General features: G+C 42.9%; 1 long non-coding RNA gene across 1 annotated transcript; it reads right to left on the bottom strand.

The window, feature by feature from the left end:
• Nucleotides 1-485: 485 nt before the first annotated feature.
• On the bottom strand, nucleotides 486-19,256 carry LOC126492704 (uncharacterized). The gene is made up of 3 exons (XR_007589656.1): nucleotides 18,247-19,256; nucleotides 1,307-1,359; nucleotides 486-557 (listed from the first exon to the last, which is right to left on the bottom strand). It is a non-coding gene; the product is annotated as an uncharacterized lncRNA (long non-coding RNA).
• Nucleotides 19,257-20,010: the final 754 nt, after the last annotated feature.

Raw genomic sequence — 20,010 nt, 5'->3', positions numbered from 1 at the left:
ACTTACTACAGAAAGTAATAGTTTGTATTCTCCATTTCAGTCATTCTCTTAGTTATAGTTTGATTGAATATATTTCATAACAAGAAAATGACAGATGACATAATGTAAAACTATTCACACTGAAAAAATGAAGTAAGTAGTTATTTTAAAAGAAATATTTCATAAGCTACAGTGCTAGCAAGATTGTTTCTGATTGGTATAATTTTAAATATATCTTTTCCTTTGTCTCACATTTTCTCATTTTTCAACTTTTCCTGCCTAAAAGTTTAAGTATGGAGACAATGAAAAATTGTTGATGTACCATGTTACTATGCAACAGAATTCTGGAAATGCTGGAAAGCAGAGGGACAGCACCCGAGGCTTTTAGTACAGGGGACTCAGGCAGACACCACTAGGGCTGAGGGCGCAGCTTGTACAATAACATAATAGAAGTGCAACATTCTCAAAGGCAGGGTAGAGACCACACCCTGGGCAATTTTGTATCTACCTGGGGCCATGCAGAGAGGATGCAGGAGCAATTTGTATCCACCAGGGGCCATGCAGAGAGAACAGTGTATCTGTTGAAAGCAAAGTTGAAGATTTCAAGACCCTTGGAATTTGGGAGACTGCCTGCCCCTCCGCCTCATCTTGTCAGAATGATGACTATCTGCTGAGCCCGTTGGGCCTTGCCTGACCCTGCAAACAGGGCAAGCATCTTGAGTCCTATAACCTGCTCAAGTTACCATCACCTGTCCAGCCTGCTGCTGTCTTGTGTTTCTTCAGACCTCAGCACCCATGTGTGAGTATCACAGAAGGCTCAGGCCTCTACACCTGATCTGTGCCGGTTTCTGACAGCCCAAACCTTATGCATTGGAGAAAATCAACTTATTTGATTCAAACTGTCTAGATAAATAGCAGATAAACACCGTGGCGGTTCCATTATTCTCTCCAAACACAGATATTTCTAGGATTAGGCTCTGATGAAGCACATGCATCATTTAGACAGATTAATAGTTTGCTAACCCTGCAGACCAGCATTTCACAAATGCATGTTCATCCTGTTTCCTTGCTGGCAGGGTTAGCGCCAGCAGGAAGAGACTTGATGATGTCATCTTCTCGAGAAGTTTCCAGTGTTAGAAGTAATCAGAGGTTTAGTATAGCCCAAAATAATAAACATATAAAACTAACATGGCGAAAGTCGTGTGCATTCTCTCCTCAAGGTCAAACTGACAGTGCACTGGGGACGACATGAGACAATGAGAAATAGCATCTTGAAGTTAAGTGGCAAGGAAGAGGACAGAGAAAGCAAATATTCAATAGCACTCACATTCATCCTGGATAAAGACGAGATCAGAGCCAACACTAGAAATACTTGAGAACCTGAGAAAGAAGAGAAAAAAACCTGAGAGCAGCTTCAGGTGACAAAGAAAAAAATAATAAATCAATGAGGACAGAGAGATCAGCTTGAGAATTATATTTTCCTTTGAGAAGTAACCAAAATAATCAAAAATATCAAACACATAATTAAACAATTATTTTTTTTTAAAAAAGTTAAAGCCTTAAGATCATGGATTAAAACAATTTCCTCCATTTCTGAAGAAGCAAACCCAAAGAAACCCACAACTAGGAACATCTGCTAGCTTTAAAAAAATTGTAATGATTAACAAATTCTAACAAATTCCAGGCTGATGAAAATCACACATACTGGCCCGCTGTAGGAAGTCTTACAGCTTGCCATTACCCCCCTACTGGGGCATGACCCGCCTACTGGGGCGTGGCCTCTTATACTACATATTCTGATGCAGAGCCTGCATCCACCCTCTTTTCCAGCCGCTCTTTCTGGTTGTTGGATTCGGTTTCTGTTTTCCATTCAAGCAGAGTATTCTGATTTGTGAGTTTACCCCTAAATAAATAACCATCTATTTCTCAAATCTGAGCTAGTGTGGGATTTCTTTTAAGCATCTTTCCACACTGGCCACATTTTTTTTTCTTCTATATTGCTAAACTTTAAAAGCATTGAAGATAGATTTGTAAGTCGGTTTTCTTCTCCTACAGGGATAAAATAGTCTACAACTTAAGAGAAAAGTGTTTATGGTAGCCCACAGTTCAAGGTTGGACACATTGCATGGTGGGGAAGCAGGCATCAGGAGCTTGAAGCATCTGGTCTCCTTATGTCCACAGTGCAAAAAAGATAGGAATGAATCCTGCATACTGCAGGGTTCTCTTTCTTAAACAGCCCAAGATCCCCTACCCAGGAAACAGTCCAGCCTTGGGGCTGAATTTCATGACTTATCTCTTTGGTTCTTCATTCAAATAATTAAATAATTTCCAAGCATCTACTTCATGCCAGGCACCACATGGGGCCCTAAAATACTGTAGCACAAAAGAGCCATGCCTGCTCCCCTCGAAAGTTGATCTTTTCACTTCTTGAAGGACTCTGGCCAGCTGGAGCGTGCCTCTGTCAGGCCTTGCCTTTCTCCCCCATTTCCCCTGCCCATTAGATTAACATTCCTAAAGCCAGCCACCAAATCCTGAGGCTGACTACCAAGGTCCAGCTATCAAAGCTCTGAAGCCCTGCAAATCAAAAGCCCCGTTGACTCTCCTAATTATGATGGCCAATTAAAATCAAACACCTCATCGTAACACGAGGTTTCACATTTTACCTTGAAACCTCCATTGGGTCAAGTCTGTCTCCTTTCTATCTGGAGGTAGTCCTTTGTCCCCATCCCACCCTGGGATAAATACCCCTGCCTGGCTCCCTTCCCCTTCTCCCTCATCCCCTATCTCCTGTCTTTGTCTCTAATTCCCTGCCCTCTGTCCCTCTGGGGCAAATAAATCTCTTGTGTGAATTTGACCTTGGGCTCCTGAGACCACACTTTGGTTCTCACTTCTCTTTCATTCTGTGTAGAGATGAGAATTCGTGGGTCACATTCTTTACTCTAAATTTAGTGAGATCTCTTCCATATATGATGTCTGAGTAAAGTAACAGTGGGTGTGAAGGCTGGCATTGAGTTGTTTGTATATGGGACACCTGTGCAGATAGAGTTATCACACCCAGGCCTTTGGTGTCTTCACGTGAGGACACCGTGCAGACGTAATTCTATGGTGGAGCGTCTCTCCCAACACTCAGGAGGCTGAGCTGAAATTCAATCAAGTGACTGTCTGAGGGACAGTCAAGGGAACTTGCTTCACCTTCTAGCGTCAAGTCTCCACCTTTGCAATAGCTCTTACAGAAGACACCAGCGTCCTTCATCTCGGAAAGGATGGGCATCGGGTCCAGAGGTGGACATGGGAGGGAACAGAGCTGGAAGCTGTGGACTGCACACTCAGTTACTACACAATGCTACCCAGGCGTCAAAGGTCCCCAAGACCACTGTCAGCTCAGTGATCCTATATGGAGATTCTTTGATCTCAGCAGCCACAGCTGAGAGTTACCCCAACAAAATGGCACACAGTGAAATCAGCAGAAGAATCTCCTGTGGACAAAGGGCATCAAAAGATCTTGTGGATGCTCATGGGGCACCGTGTGTGAGCAGGAATGAACTAAAGAAAGTCAACACACTCACACCCCAGAGTTTTCACCTGGGAATGGCCATGCAGGCCGTCTCTGTTTAACACACACGGAAACTCTAGACCACAAGGAGTATAGTGGATACTGTTGCCACAGTTTAGACACAGTGAGCAACTTTCATCACTTCTGCCCGTGATGGGAACAAATGTGCCTGGAATCCTCCCAGAGACCATGCAGCCAGCAGAGCTTCCTATGGGCAGCAGTCTCAGCCCTGCCACGCTGACACTGCTGGAACCACATTTGAAACCCCAGGAACCACACTCCATAGCAACTCTTGCCTTATTCTCTTTATTGACTTCAAAGATACTATATTCCGTTATTTTTTTAAAAAAAGAAATGCCCACTTTCTTTTGCCATTAAGAGGGTTTTTCTCCAAGGTCCCCACTCAGTTTCCCTTCTTCCCTTTCCTCCCTACTGATCCTCAAGACAGGGAGTCAGTTAGCTAGTTGCTAACTTTGGAAAGAATAAATAGGTATACTTGGCTCAGGCCACCCTTGGGAGTTGTCCTGGCTTTCAAACACTTGTGTTTTCCTTCAAGGTGAGGCCCATTCAGTCTTATTCAACTTGTGGCATATGGCAGGCCAAGATTTTCCATCCCAAAAATAAAAGTAATTTTTACAAATCTTCTGCCTTATTTTTATTTATCCACTACCAAAATGATTCCCTCCAGATTAAAATCCTCCCTTGTGAAGGGGTAAGGAAGGCTCATGAAGCTAACAAAAAATTACAAGACTCATGAAGCTCTTCCCTGAGGTTCTACAAGCAGAAAATAATGGGCTTGGGGGAAAAGACTCTGTGGACAGAGGCTGCACAGGGAGGCCCAGAGGTACACTCTTTGTGGGTCCTCACCTACACTGGGGTGGGCTTTTTGGTAATGTGACTCCAGTTGGGTCACCTACAAGTTCCTGTAAGTAACACCAATGAGCTCATTGGTTCAAGAAAGACGTGAATACAATGATTTCTTTCATCTGTCACTGCTCTCTATGTCAGAGTTGGATAGAAATAGATTCACCAGGAAAATGAGCACAACATTAACTGATCCAGAACCTAGAGGGGAGGCTGCTTCTGGATGCCCGAGTCCTTCATTCTCCAGCCAAGAGTAAAGACTGTTTGGAAATTCTCAAAACGTTATTTATTACAGTTGTGTTATCATCCTTTAGGTCTTTAATTTTTTGATATGTGAATTGTTGATTGTGTGTGTGTGTGCAAGTGGAGTGCACACTTTGTCCGTGTTCTATGGCTGTGAAGAGACACCATGACCATGGCAACTCCTATTAAGAAAATCATTTAACTGGGGCCGGTTTACTGTTCAGAGGTTTGGTCCATTATTGTCACAGCAGGAAGCATGTCAATATGCAGGCAGACACGGTGCTGGAGAAGGAGCACACAATTCTACATCCAGAAACAGTCAGCAGGAAGAGAAAGTGACACTGGGTTGGCTTGGGCATCTGAAATCCCAAAGTCACCCCCCAGTGAGACACTTACTCCAACAAGGCCACACCTCCTAATGCCACTCCCTCAGCATTCAAGTATAAATCTAAGGAGGGCATTTTTATTCAAACCATCACAGTGTGTGTGTGTGTGTGTGTGTGTGTGTGTGTGTGTGTGCATGTGGAAGCCGGAGTCCAACACTGGGTATTGCTTCTCAAGCACCAACAACCTTTTTTTATTTTTATTTTATTTTTTTACTTATTCATTTATTTATATTTTTTTCTTTCCAGTTGTTCTTTTTTTTTAATTTTTTATTGAGAAAAAGAAAAGAAAGTGTCCACCTCCTCCCAGCCTCCCATTTCCCTCCCCCTCCTCCCACCCTTCTCCCCCTCCCCCCACTCCTCTCCCCTTTCCTTTCCAGTCCAAAGAGCAGTCAGGGTTCCCTGCCCTGTGGAAAGTCCAAGGTCCTCCCCCCTCCGTCCATGTCTAGGAAGGTGAACAACCTTTTTTTAGATGGGTTCTCTCACCAATTGAACCTAGACTGGGTGGCCAGGGAGCTCCAGGGAGCTCTATGTGTCCATCCCCACAGCCTTGACATTACAAAAACGCACCACTGTGCCCAGATTTCGCTGCAGGTTCTGAGGATCATACTCAAGTCCTCATGGCTCCACGGTGTGTTATTTATGTTTTGTTGCTGTAGTTCGATAGTGGCTTGTAGAAGGAAGAGTTTATGTCAGCTTACAGGTCCTCAGGGGTGATCTAGGCAAGGGTGACCGGGCACCAGGCAGCCGGAATGGAGCAGAAAGCTAAGAGACCTCATCTCCAACCACTCGCAGATGTAAGAGTGGGGAACAAAAAGTAGGGCAAGGTTACACCTTCAGTGATGTACTTTCTCTAGCAAGGCTCCATGTCTTAAGAGTTCCATAATGTCCCAGAACAGCAACAGCAACAGGGGACCAAGCGTTCACATACATTAGCCTATGCAAGACATCTCTTGTTCAAACCAACACAAATAGCAAACACTTTCTCAACTGGGCTATTTCCTCAGCCCCAAAACTATTGTTTTATACCTTTAGACTAATAAGACTGTTCACGGTGCCACACACCTTTAATGCCAACACTCAGGAAACAGAGGCAGGTGGATCTTTCTTTGTGCATTCAAGGCCAGTCTGAGCTACACAGGGAGTTCCATAATAGCTGAGGGGTGGGGGAATATATTATTTCTATAATTAAGTAAATTTTTATACCCAAAAGTCCGTGGTATTGCCAGATGGTGGTGGCACATGCCTTAAGTGCCAGAACTCAGGAGGCAGAGGCAGACGGATCTCTGTGAGTTTGAGGCCAGCCTGGTCTACAAGAGCTAGTTTTGGGACAGTCTCCAAAGCTACAGAGAACCCCTTTCTTGAAAGCAAGAAAAAAAAAGTCCTTGGAATCTTCAAAAATCAGGAAAAAGATTAGACAATCACTGTGAGCTCAAAACCTTAATAGAACTCCTTGTACATAACCTGTAAAATCGGTTCAGGGTTAATTTCCAAATAGGAAAAAATGAGGACAAACTATTGTGATTCTTGTGATGTCACTGAAAATCTGATGACATCTGTGAAATAATAATCTCCATGTTATAAGGGCTACAATTGCTCCAGATGGAGGACTATAAATTACCAAGTATCAAGTAAAAATCCACAGCATAGACAGTAATAACAAACCCACTTAATGTAACCATGCAAAGCATGACTTTTACCTCTTTCCCAGTAGCTTATGCGTATTTGAAAATGATGCAGATTTTAAAGCCTTCATGCTAACCTCAGCTGGCTTTGGATCTTTTCTTAGCCTCTCTTCAGAGGAAACCATCTGCCGAAATGTGTTCTTGACAATTGATTGAACTCTATTATTCAATTCCAACACAAACACTTGACTAAGCTGTTTGCATGGCATTGTTGGAGCTTTGATGTCAAGGCTGAAAAAACTCTCTCTTTAAAGTAAGCTTTTTTCTTGTGCTTTTGAATACATTGGAACCTTCATAGAAGACCATGATTTCTGATAAAAATGTATCATTATACAATTGAAGCATTATGGTGAGTATCAGAAGGAACAAATGGCCCCAACATCTCCCAAGCTCCAAGCCCTAAGTTTTTCTTTTATTTATACATTAGATAGATTATAGATATAGATAGATAAATAGATGATAGATATAGATGACTGATAAGACAGATTATTGACAGGTGATAGATGATAAACAGATATAGACAGGTAAATAGATGAGCTAGATAGATGATAGATAGATAGATAGATAGATAGATAGATAGATAGATAGATAGATAGATAAATGATAGATAGAGAAATAGATCCAACAGCATATTAATGGCAATTTTAAAAGGCTTTATTTGACTGGTATTTATTTATCTAATTATTAAAAGAAGATGTGTTAAAGAAATTTGAAAAATACATCAAAACATTGAAAAGAACAAAAGTCAAATATAATTTTACCATCATCATTTCTTTTAAAAGACACTATTTTCTTTCAGCTGTTTTCCCATATTTTGTTGCAAATGCCTTTTATAAATGCATATATTATATGCCCAGAATTTAATAACTACTACCCAGAATTTAATAACTACTACAAACAAATCCCTCTGAAACTGTTCTCCAAGTCAGGATGTATTAAGTTTCCCAGGCCCCCTCCAGCCTCCTCCTCCTCCTCCTCCTCTTCTTCTTCTCCTTGTAATCACCAACTTGATATTCCTGTGAGTTGTTAGCCTAGTTTCTCATTATAATTTTATTACCTCAGTATGTGTTGCTAAAAACAGGATTTCAATTTGTCTATTTTTAAAGCTCATAAATAGATTTGTATAAAGTTTACATCTCTACTCTTTCACTATGAAAGGATTAATTCACTGTAGGAGCCAGAGAGGTGGAGGACTCCAGGAGAACACGGTCCACAGAATCAACAAAGCATGGCTCTTAGGGGCTCATGAAGCAGCAATCATGAAACCTGCATGGGTCTCAGCCAGGTCCTCCACATATATGTTAAGGTTGTTTAGCTTGGGGTTCTTGTGGGACTCCCAAGAGTGAGATGGGGATGTTTCTGACTGTTTTGCCTACTCTTGGGACCATTTTGCCCCTACTGGGTTGCCTCATTCAGCCATGATATAAGCCCTTGTGCCTAACCTTATTGTATCTTGTTATACCACATTTGGTTCATATCCCTAGGGTCTGCTCTTTTCCGAAGGGAAACAGAGGAGGAACAGAGCTGGGAAAGGGGAGGGAGGAGGGGAGGAAGGGTGTACTGTGGTAAAGGAGAATTGTATGAAAGAATAAATTTTTAAAATTTTTAATTCACATTATTTGATAGGACAAGAGTTTATTTTCACTGCTGTGTAATATTCTACTGCAAGAAAGACATGAATTAACCTAGTTCTACTCTAGGTAGGCATACCAGCTGGGTCTACACTTTGCCATTTGCTTTCCATGTGGAACTACAGTCTCTCAAAAATGTTATATCTACTTTAGCACTTAACATTTTAGTATATTTTCATTTACTACATGACATTTCATTTTGTACACATGTCATCTATCCAACCATGCCTCAAATGGGTTTGTTCAGATTCTTTCCAAATGCTATAAATAAAATTATAATGAACATTTTATAGGTTGGAAATTTTTAACTGTATTTCAAAGTATTTCCTTTGGTTATTTCTTAGAAACTAGAATCATCATGCTAAATAGTATAAGTATTTTTAATCAAATTCTATACAGAAGAATGGTACTAATGTAAAGTATTCTTTTCTTGTGATTAAATAAGATCATTTGACTTCACTCTAGCTGGAATTTAGACCTCCCCCCACAGCAATGATTTTGATGGAAAATTTGACCTTTACTTGGTCAAAAAGTATTCTTAAAAAGGCATGTTGAGTACATGAAATACCTAGATAGATGCCTCCTGCATAAAGAGGCAGCACAACAACCAAGTCCCCTGAGGCCCCTAGAATGTGGCAAGGTTTTTGAAGTAGCAGGGGAAACAAGACATGCTGTGCTAGGGGAGATGTTCTGGAAGAGCCTCTTCAAGGGAATCGCCCTCAGGGACCCAGGCTTCCAGCTTCCTGTGCCTCCCACAAGTGAATCAAGTCCTGGGGAGAAACCATGTGCCGACTATCAGCCTAAATCCTGGAGTGCAGAGAGCCTCATCAGAGAGGGGGGGGTGTTGAATTCTTTTATGTCTGGTTTGATAATCATCAGCCAAGCTTCATGGATCCTATAAAACCCTCAGAGAGCCTCATAACTATGAAATGCAAAGCTTCCAAAGCTTCTTTTTCTCTGGGTCACATGGAAATCTGAATTTTAACTCATTTTTCATAGCAATGGGAATTCCAAGCATTAAGGTGCTTTATGAGTGACCCTGAAACCACAGGAGAAACTTAAAGCAAAAAAACTTCAAAACAAACCCAAAAACCCACAAAACAACAACAACAAAACCCTTTAAACCAAGGTTTTAGGTTTCTACGGCAAGCACTTCTCTCTGAAGATCTTAGCTAAGTGGATCCTTTAGGTATTGTTGTTTGTTTTGTTTTTCCTTGTGTTGGTAAGCTCCCCCCAGCCCCACTCCTCCCATTCCAGATGCCTCCCCTGAAAAAGTTCTCCATCTGCAGCTCCTCCCCTGGACCTGCTCAAGACCACCTATAGGCTATCTAAGACCTGGCCCATAGATCTGCTTCTCAAGTGGTGTGTTGGCCAGGGTGAGTTGAGTCTTCCCCAGACCAGTTGGTGAGTATTAGATCCCCGGTTATCGGGTTCCTCCACTGAAGTAATAAGCCAAGTCAAACCAAATTAATAAATCCAGCTTAATAAACAGAGGCAAGCAAAGCAGAGTACTCCCAGGTGACTCTTGGGAAGGGAGAGGGGAGAACATGAGAGCATGTGGAACATCTGTGGATGGGTCTTAACCTGTAGCCATTCTTGAGCACTTCCATAAAAGGAGCTACCAATAGCGGGATTTTTTTTTAGGGATGGGGTCTGGAATGGGAGGAGTGGGACGGGGTAGAGTTTCCCAACACTTTGTCTTCTTATCATTTAGCTATAGCAGGCCTGGAACTCACTATATAGACCAGACTGGCTATTGTGCTGCCTCTGCCTACAGAATGCCAGGATTACAGGCATTTTCTTCTCTAATAGAAGCGGATGTACCAAATGACCCAACATTTCAGAGGACCTCTGTTGGAGTTTCCTCTGAGTTCTACATCCAGAACAGCCTGAAGACTGCTGGCTGAGATGATCAAGCCTCACACAATATTCCAGTCAGGACTTGACCACCATCCTAAATTTTCTTTAGGTCTCCATACGATTATCAGTGCTCCCAATCAGCATGAAGTTTCATAGAAAACTACAGCCACATTCCCCAGAAAAATGAATTATGTCTGTCTGTCTTTGTTTAGAGTGTTGGTTACAAGTTGTTATGGATAATGGTCAGAGAAAAAGCTAAACAAAGGAGATTAGATTCAGAGTTCTTGTTTTGAAAAGAAAAAAAAAAGAAGAAGACTATAGGACAATGCTCTTGCACCCTGTAAAGATTTGTCACTTCTATTGGTTTAATAAAATTCTGATTGGCCAGTAGCCAGGCAGGAAGTATGGGGGGGGGGCAACCAGAATAGAATTCTGGGAAGAGAAAAGGCTCAGTCTGCAGTCATCACCCAGACACAGAGGAAGCATGATGAGAAAGCCTCTCTGATAAAAGGGACCAAACCATGTGACTAACAAAGACAAGAATTATGGGTTAATGTAAGATGTAAAAGTTAGTTAATAAGAAGCCTGAGCAAAAAGGCCGTCACTCACAGAACCCCCAACAGCATAATTGAGAGGATAAGTAGAGTCTGAGACAGAAGAACCAGTTTAACACTTGAATACTACATGGAATTGACCCGTGAGTTCAGAACGTCCCTTCTGCTAATTCCACCCTAATCCTGGCCAGAAGAAAAGAAGGAAGGAGGGCTGAGAGAGAAGAACTAAGTGAGGAAGGTGCCTTGTCTAAATAATTGGTCCGTCTCTGGAGAACCAGGGCACTCACTGGGAGGGTAACCACCAAATGCTGGCATCTAGAAGGCCAAGCATGAAAGGTGTACAGCACGTGGAGCGATACAGCAATCCAATAAAAGTATGAATTCTCCAGGAAAGAAATCCCAGAATGAAAATTATAGGGAAGGAGCCACAGACTTTCCTCTGGGCTTGGCTATTACAGACACTTAAAAAACAATTAAGATGATCATATCCCAGGCCACACCTCTCGCAGAACTTCCTACTCCACCAGAGACCAGGCCCCCTGCCCGAAAACCAGGTCACACATACACACACACACACACACACAGAGAGAGAGAGAGAGAGAGAGAGAGAGAGAGAGAGAGAGAGAGAGAATCATAAGATTGTATAGTGGTACATGCCTATAATTTCACCACTCAAGAGGTAGAAGTAGAAGGATCAGAGTTCAAGGCCAGCCTAGAATACATAAAAGACTCTGTCTCAAAAACACAAACCTAAACAAATGAAAAACAATTTTAGTGATCCAAATGCAGCAATTGATTCTAAGAAGAGGGGGAAAACTGGGCAACCAGCACTTTACAGGACAAAACTGAATTTCCCAACTGGAAGAGAGCATACCTCTAACTCCACAGTGGATGTATCGAGGGTTAAAATTTAGATTAGGTTTTGTCTGTCAGGGCGAGGAAGCTTTTACAAGAATACCCTGCTATGGCATTGCTTCTAATGGTCACATAGAGGCCCAGGATTGAGGCTGTAACCAGAGGCCTTGGTGGTGTCTCGTGACCACACAGCCACCGGAATCATTCCCACCTGAGGGTCCAGTCTCCCCACCCAGAGCCAGGGTGTCTTCCAGGCCTAAATTGCTGCCAAGGACCATGTCTGGGTCATGGTCCAACCGCAGCTGTGGTCTGGGTTGATGTCTGTAGTCAGAGTCACCTCAAGAGGCCTTAGGAATCATGCCAGATGAAATCGGAGGGCTATATGGAGCCAGTACTATCCTTCACTGCCCTGGGAAAGCTGGCCTTACCTCTCGCTGCCCATTACAGCACCAGAGTTGGCCCCTGCACTCAGGAGAGAGACCACCACCACCACCACTACAGGCTAGGATGAAACTACCCTGAGAACATGCATGTAGGGGACCTGACTTTACCATGAGACCCCAAAAAATTCGATAAAGAAATAATAATAATAATAATAATAATAATAATAATAATAATAATAATAAGAATATACTGCAATGATATTGAAGTTTCCAAATTTCCATGTAATTGGAGGAGTAGCCTGAAGGTGGTAGAAATAAACTCATATCAACAGCACCATCTGCTGGACACAAAATGGGCTGCATGGATGTTAGAAAAACAGGCCCACACCAAGACATACATACATACACACACACACACACACACACACACACACACACCACATACATTCACAAAAACACACTGACACACCACCACACACACACATACAGACACATACACCACAGACATACCACATACATTCACAGATACACACACTGACACACCACACACACACACACATATACAGACACACACACCAATGACATACCACATACATTCACAGATACACACACTGACACACCACACACACACATATACAGACACACACATACACACATCAAAGACATACCACATACATTCACAGATACACACACTGACACACCACACACCACCACACACACACATATACGGATGCACACACACCACAGACATACCACATACGTTCACAGATACACACACTGACACACTACAGGCACACACATATACAGGCACACACAGACATACACATACACACTTACAGAAACACACTGACACACCACAGAGAGAGAAAGAGAGCAAAAGAATGGAACACTTGTGCAAGAGGCTTTTGAAAATTAAAATTAGGTATAATTTCAAATGATAACAAAATGATCCTCCTGCTTACATGAGCTAAATCAGTAACCAAAGCCATGTGACGTGGAGACTCCTCTTCCACCTGAGATAGGAAAGTCAGTGGTCACTTCTATGGTTACAGAGACCGACTGATGTTCCTAACACAAAATTAAGGTGCACGCAATAGTGCTGAGTTGGGACAGGGTCTGCCTGCCCTCGGGGGAGCTGCCCTCCCCTTCATTCCTGCAGCCTGTGGATCGGAGACTTCAGACAAGACTTCTGCTAATGTGGTCTGAGATGGAGGGCGTTCGGGAATTACCATCCAGTGGGGTCAAATGTAATCATAAGGGTCTTTAAAAAGGAAAATGGGGGCAGGATAATCAAAGTCCAAAGAACTAAAGACTAGAAAGCAGCGCCATTGGCATGACCAGGGGTAAGAGGCAAGAGCTGGAGAAACTGGATCCCCCAGCCGTCTGTGACGAGCACAGCCCTGCCAGCACCAGAACTTCAGCCAGAGAAAGGGATGCATTCCGGGGTTGGGCCTACAGAACTGCTAGAGAATCCTTTGTGTCCTTTTAAGTTGCCAGACTGGTGGTAGATATATATTTGATATTTATATATACACTTTGCTATAGGGAGTGAAAAGGTTCTACCATTATAGGAAAAACCAAGAAAGTAAAGAACACACAGGGATCTTGTTGAATGAAAATAACTGAGATTCAAAGTAAAGGTCATGGTATGGTCCCTATGTGCAACAAAAGGGAAAATATTAATGAATGCATTTGTAGTAATAAACAGAGCCCTATTCCCAGCTGGGAGTGCCATTTTTCTTCAGTTGCGTGCTCACTGCTAAGTTGTTCATGTTCCCCTAAGTGATTACATGCTCACACAAGTAATTCTAATCCAACTCTTGAATCATTTTAAAAAGTCATCAAGTAGGAGGGGTTGGTGCAGAAAGGGTTCTAGAGAGGTGCTGAAAGGTATAATGGGGTGAATATAATAAAAGTTCTACACGCTTGAAGTTGTCAAAGAATACATTTTAAAGACAAGCAGCAAAACAAATTCTCTTTGCTTTATCTTGCAGTGAGCTGGGCACCTGCCGCCATCTGAGTGGTGATGTGGGATTCCCCTCTGTATGCTGTGAATATGTTTTATTGCCATTGGTTAATAGAAATGCTGCTTTCAGCCATTGACTTAAGAGAGTAAAGCCAGGTGAATACTTCGAACAGAGATGTAGAGAGAGAGTAGGTGGGGTGGAGGATGTGCCACATAGCTGCCAAAGGAGACAGATGCTGGAACTTTACCTGGTAGGCCACAGCTCCGTGACAATACACAGATTAATAGAAATGAGTTAATTTAATATGTAAGCGTTAGCTAAAAATATGCCTAAGCTATTGGCCAAACAGTGTTATAATTAATACAGTTTCTGTATGATTATTCGGGTCTGAACAGTCAGGAAACAAAAACAAGCAATCTCTGCCTACAGTATGGTCTGCTTACAACTTGCAGTGAACCGGGCACCTGCCAACATCTGTGTGGTCTGCTTACTCCAAAGAGCTTTCCCAGAGACAGCTTTCTACTGGAGACATACACTGAGCTCCATTATTAGGGAAAGCATGTTGTAAAAATATTAACACAATAGGGACCAAACTATAGGTAAGTTTCTTATCCTCTTTTTCCATTTCTAACCAAGAAATAGTATTCAAAAACTATATGCCAGGTTATTTTTTTCCTTTAAGCTGAACATTATAAATACAAATTTTATTAAATTTCTTTTGTTATTAACATAGAAAATGCTGCTTTTAACTGTTACACACAAAACATGGAGAGCTCAGAATTTCCACCATCTTGATAACCATATTCCCTTTCTCCAATGGTGTCCACCGTCTGGTTCACTGCAAGGATAGCTGGATCGGAGTCCGATTAGTAATGCTTAAGAAAACACTAACAGCTACTGATTTCTACAATGGATATTTGCATGCGTGGTACCAGAAAAATCCCCATGCTCACCCAAGCCAGTGCAGATTTTAGACTCTCAGACTTCCAACAAAGAAGCATCAGAAAACCAAGTTGTTGCTATGCAACAGTGCATTAAGTAGCTAGAAAGAAGATGGACAAGGACCTATTTCACACTTGAATTTAAAAGCTTTATTTATAAGCAACCGACTTTGAAAGTTGACATCATTTGGAGAAAGTGAAAATGGTTATCAAAATGGTGGACACGATTGGAGAAAGGGAATATGCTTATCAAGATGCCAGATTAAATAGAATGTTTTACACATTAGTACATGTGAGAATGTTCTTGCTTCCTATAATTGAGTCTGCAATGTTCCCTCAAAGCCCATATGCTAAAGGCTTAGTCACCAGAGTGTGGTGCTATTGGTAGATGAGGGAGGCCTACAAAGTGGGCCTAATGAAAGCTAGATCCCTGGGGGTGTGTTCCTAAAAGGGATATGGGACCTCTGCCTGGCCCTTCTCTGCTCTTGCTTTCTGGTGACAATAAGGTGAACCATCTTCTCTGCCACTTGCTCTCTGTAATGTACTGGGTTCCATGGGTCCCAAAGCAACTGACCAACTGACTGTGGAATGGGAGCTCTGAGCAGACACAGCTCTTGAAAAACTGGCTGTCTTAGGGACGGTCACAGCAAGGAAAAGCCTTCCTCTGGCCCAGGTGCGGGTGTTGACGGTGCATGAGAAAAATGCTTGCCATGCCTTCCTCCTCTGAGATATTTATGATCTGAAGACTGCTCCCCTCAGAGATGGGGATTAGCCAAACCTGTCCCTGTGATCCAGCTGTACACCACAAACCTTCCCTGTTTATCTGCGTGTGATAACCACACCTGTCTGCTCACCATTATATGATAATCACGCTAAGCTCCTGGGGGCTGCAGGTAGTCCATTGAAGAGCCCAGCCCCCCCCCCCCCCCAGTTTTTCTGTGTGTCTGTGTGTCTGTCTTTTCCTCATTCCCTCACCACCTGTCAGGCCCACCCCTGTTTGATCTTTGCTAAACTAAGTGGAAAATTACACCTCACCATAATTTTATTTTGCATTACTCTCATGAATGACTCTATCCACATGTCTTTTTCACCTTACTCTGTAAATTATTTTTTTCACATCCTTGGCCTTCATTTTCCAGACGTCATGGTCATTTTGCTTTCAATATGAAGGATTATATACAGGCAGTTAATGGCTGCTGGAGCAGTCAAAGATTACCCAGTGATCTTTACACAAGTTATTTCAAACAGGAACTGCCTTGTCTATATGTTCGTATGCATATAAAATATATGCCTTAAGAATATAATACATATAAAGGAAATAATGCCTTTGGGTTGTAAGTATTTTATAGGTGTTTTCTTTTAAGCTTGTCTATTGTGAAAGTCGTATTCACACATCAGTTTAATAACGGAGTACATTGAGACCTGTGTTACTGTCCTGCTGATCCCACTTCCTCCAGATCCGCTCCACATGGGGCCCATCAAAGCAGCACGGATGAGGGAAAGGTGGCACTGCTTACCTCTGTTGAGGACCGCGGGCATGAACAGACTCCATCCTGGGCAAATCAGCTTGATGCTCTCCTTGGCCTATACCCAAACATTTAAGTCATGCCTCAAATATCTTTCAGCATCTCTTTGTAGAGATATAAGCTAATATATGTTTTCAGTCTCTTCCTTACCTCCTACTTTTCAAACATGAGTTAGGAAAAGTTATGGATACGCTTCTGAACCCTGAACCCTGTTTCCTCACTAAGGGTCTTGGAGACTGTCATAACATACATAGAAAACTATTATAAGGCTCACACGGTAGCTTATTTGAGCAGTCTTCAATGGACAGATAGTAAGTTATTCCCAATCTTTTTCTAAAATAGACATTCTCATAAGAACCTCATGCGAGCACCGTTCACAAACAGATAGGGAGCAAGTCCCAGAGTGCTGCTGGTGTGACGTGATGAGCACTGTCAGCGTGTTAGCTCACTCCCAGTTCTGTCATGTGACAGTTCCTCCCTCACCAGTGAGCACACACTGTATCACACAGCTTTTGAACTCCCGACAATCAGATTGGCAAAGAAAGAAATCTTGACGTAACTTGGATCTGCCTCCCCTATCAGGAGCTTTAGGCTTCTTTGAGGTGCTAAAGGCCCATTTAGGCCTTTTTCTGGAAACCCTTTCCTTTTAGTTTTCATTATAGTGGTGGTGGTTTTTCTGAGACAGGTCCCGCTATGCAGCCCAGTCTGGCGTCTGAATTGACAGCATCCTTTGCCACCATCCCAAGAGCTGAGACTACAAGCGTTTGCCACCGTGCTTGGCTTCTCCTTTTTACTTTCTGGGTGTTATTTGTACAGTAAGCCCTTTGTTATATAAACTAAGTATTTCTCATCTTTCTCATCTTTTACATTTTTGTGCTCATGATGGCATTTTACATTTCCACCATCTTTGGTATCCTCCCTCCTTCCTTCTCCCTGTCTTACTTTCCTGTTGCTGTGAAGAGATACCATGATCAAGGTAATTGGATGCTGCACACTGAGAAGGCTGCTTTTCCATCCTCGTCTTTCAGACAGAGCCACTCCTCACCAGCAGATGCCGAGCCTGTAACTAGGATGGTGGTACAGACAGGCCAGACACTTCTTCCGTGGCCCTCACTCCCAGGAAATGTATCCCAAGCTTCATGTCACATTAGCAGCTACTTGTGAGGTTCATAAAGAAATCTGATGCATGACCAAGTCTGCCTCCTGCAGGTAGAAGTGCCTGGCCTATCATAGCTGACCTGTTTGTGCCCTCCTACAAACCTACCTCCATCCCAGCACTGTACCAACCTATAATCCTACCTCCATTCCAGCGCTATGCCCTTCTGCATCCCTACCTCCATTCCAGCACTGTGTCCTCCTGCATCCCTACCTCCATTCCAGCACTGTGTCCTCCTGTATCCCTACCTCCATCCCAGCACTGTGTCCTCCTAGACAGGACTGTGTTACAGTCCTGCCTTGCCCAGAACTCACTCTATACACAGGCTGGCATTGAACTCACTGAGGTCCTCCTGCCTCAGCTTCCCGAGTGCTGGGATGAAAGGTGTGGGCCACCAAACATGGCTGAACTGTTATTAATGTGGCTTTAAAGTGAGTCCGACTAATGCCCTTAGAACCTACAAACAACTGGGCAAATAACCAAATAACCTGTATCCACAACCTCAGCCTAGACTTCCCAAAGGGAAACTCAGGAGTTCAGTTCATCCAACACCATGCCATTCCCTTATTTTCCATGAAGAAACATGATTATCTTTAGATTTAGTCTCAACTGGATGGAATCAAATCATCTCACAGGAAATATTACACGCATTGTGAATTCACCTACCCACAGCCAGGAGCAACTGCTCCAAGTTCCCTGAAGTCTCTCGAATAAATGGTTTCCTCAATCTGAAATCCTGAGATTGTCATGTACTTGTCAAACACTAGAAAAATAAAAAAAGAACATGCCTTCACAACCGATGAAGAAACCCCTCCCTTCCATGATGTCAGGGCCACCCGGTGCCAAGCCCTAAGCAACAGTTTACATATGTTGTAATGCATGTCATTAGTTATAAATTTGCAAAATTGAGCTTAGTTTTGTTTGTCGCGACAAGAATTTACAAGGTCACACAGGCTGGCCTCAACTTTGACCCTCCTGTTTCTGCTCTCCAAAAGCTCTTTGAGATGTGGCCAATCTTTACAATGTCACAGAGTTGCACCCTTTTAGTTTTTGTCTCGAGTTAACAGACAGAGCCTGTTAGCCAGGATGCATGTCGAAATAAGGCCCAGATGTGACAGTGGCTTGCCTGAGGAGCTGGGCAGGCTTAAGCATGGAGGTTTTACTTAGGCATAAGGCACCACGCTTGACTTCTAAACATCGCTTCACAGATGCTGATTTCCTGGACTCTTGCTGGTTTTAATCATGTGAGAGTAACAAGCAAATCTGCTGGGGGAGAGTCTCCTTCCTTCTAAAAGGTGGTCAACAAGTAGACCTGATTTAACCTTTTCTCCTCTTCCTGTTGTGAAAACGAGGTTTGGAGCCACAGCAGCCACCTTGTGATGATGAGGTAATGAGCCTAAGAAGGGACACGCTAAGGACAGTGTGGCAGGAAAACAGAAGGATACAGGTCCTACAAATCACCACGTCACCCCCACAGAAATAAAGCCCAACAGTTAAAGACATGATGAGGGCTTTTTGTCATTTGCCACCAAACTAATTCTCATCCGGCACCGACAGCTGCACTGAACGGATGCCTATGAGTCTTAGGGACCAATGTGCAGCAAGTTCTTAGAATGTGACTCTCCTTGGTGCCTGACAAGACTCCAGCCTAAAGACTGGACCTCTGAGGGTGAAGGGACTGCTGAGGACACCCAGCTTTGTAAAAGCAGCAGTAGCACTCTGCAATTTCTCCTGATCAAACTGTGGAAACTGATTTTTCAGGGGCAGGTATCTGTCCAGATTTGCCACGTTCTTTTCAGATTTCCCAAAGCACTGGTCTCAAGCAGTTGGTTTTTTGTTTTTGTTTTTTACTTACCTTGTCTCAAATGAGACACACTGCGTGTCCCAAACACGGTGATAAACTTTTCTTCATCTGTCTCCCACTTCAGCTCCCCAGCCTGGAACAGCGCCTGTAATGAATCACCCTGCGTGAGTCAGTTACTTTTCTGGTTTCCTAAGCACTCTGTACCTTCCTGAACAGTGATTCTGCCTGCCTGTGTACCAAGTTAATGGGTCACATACAAAGCACAGAAATGACACAGGAGCTCATGTTTCCAAAATGTTGGCAGGAATATCCCATCTTCTAGGAGATGTCGTGGTCTGCGAGAGTTCTTGCCATCTCCTTTTGAACACTGGTTTACAGACAGGAAAGTAACTCAGATACAGATAGGAAAGTTTCTTGGTTTTGTTTTGCTCATCCTATAGTTGCTGTCATGTCTATAGCACGTGACAAAAAGCAAACTCCATAATTCCTGTTTACATCAGTGATGTAAGCAGAGTTAGCTATAGAACACCTCGGTACACAGCCACACAGTTCATGGTGAAACGCTTAACATTACAGGAAAGCACATTGGTTGGGATCTATGGGCACTTATACTCTTGAAACCACCC

This window comes from Alexandromys fortis, unplaced genomic scaffold (genome assembly GCF_014885135.2).
Source record: "Alexandromys fortis isolate MF-2015 unplaced genomic scaffold, M_Fortis_MF-2015_v1.1 scaffold_300, whole genome shotgun sequence".
Classification (NCBI taxonomy): domain Eukaryota; kingdom Metazoa; phylum Chordata; class Mammalia; order Rodentia; family Cricetidae; genus Alexandromys; species Alexandromys fortis.
The sequence above is the reverse complement of the archived record's forward strand: the minus strand, read 5'-3'. Positions and strand labels throughout refer to the sequence as shown.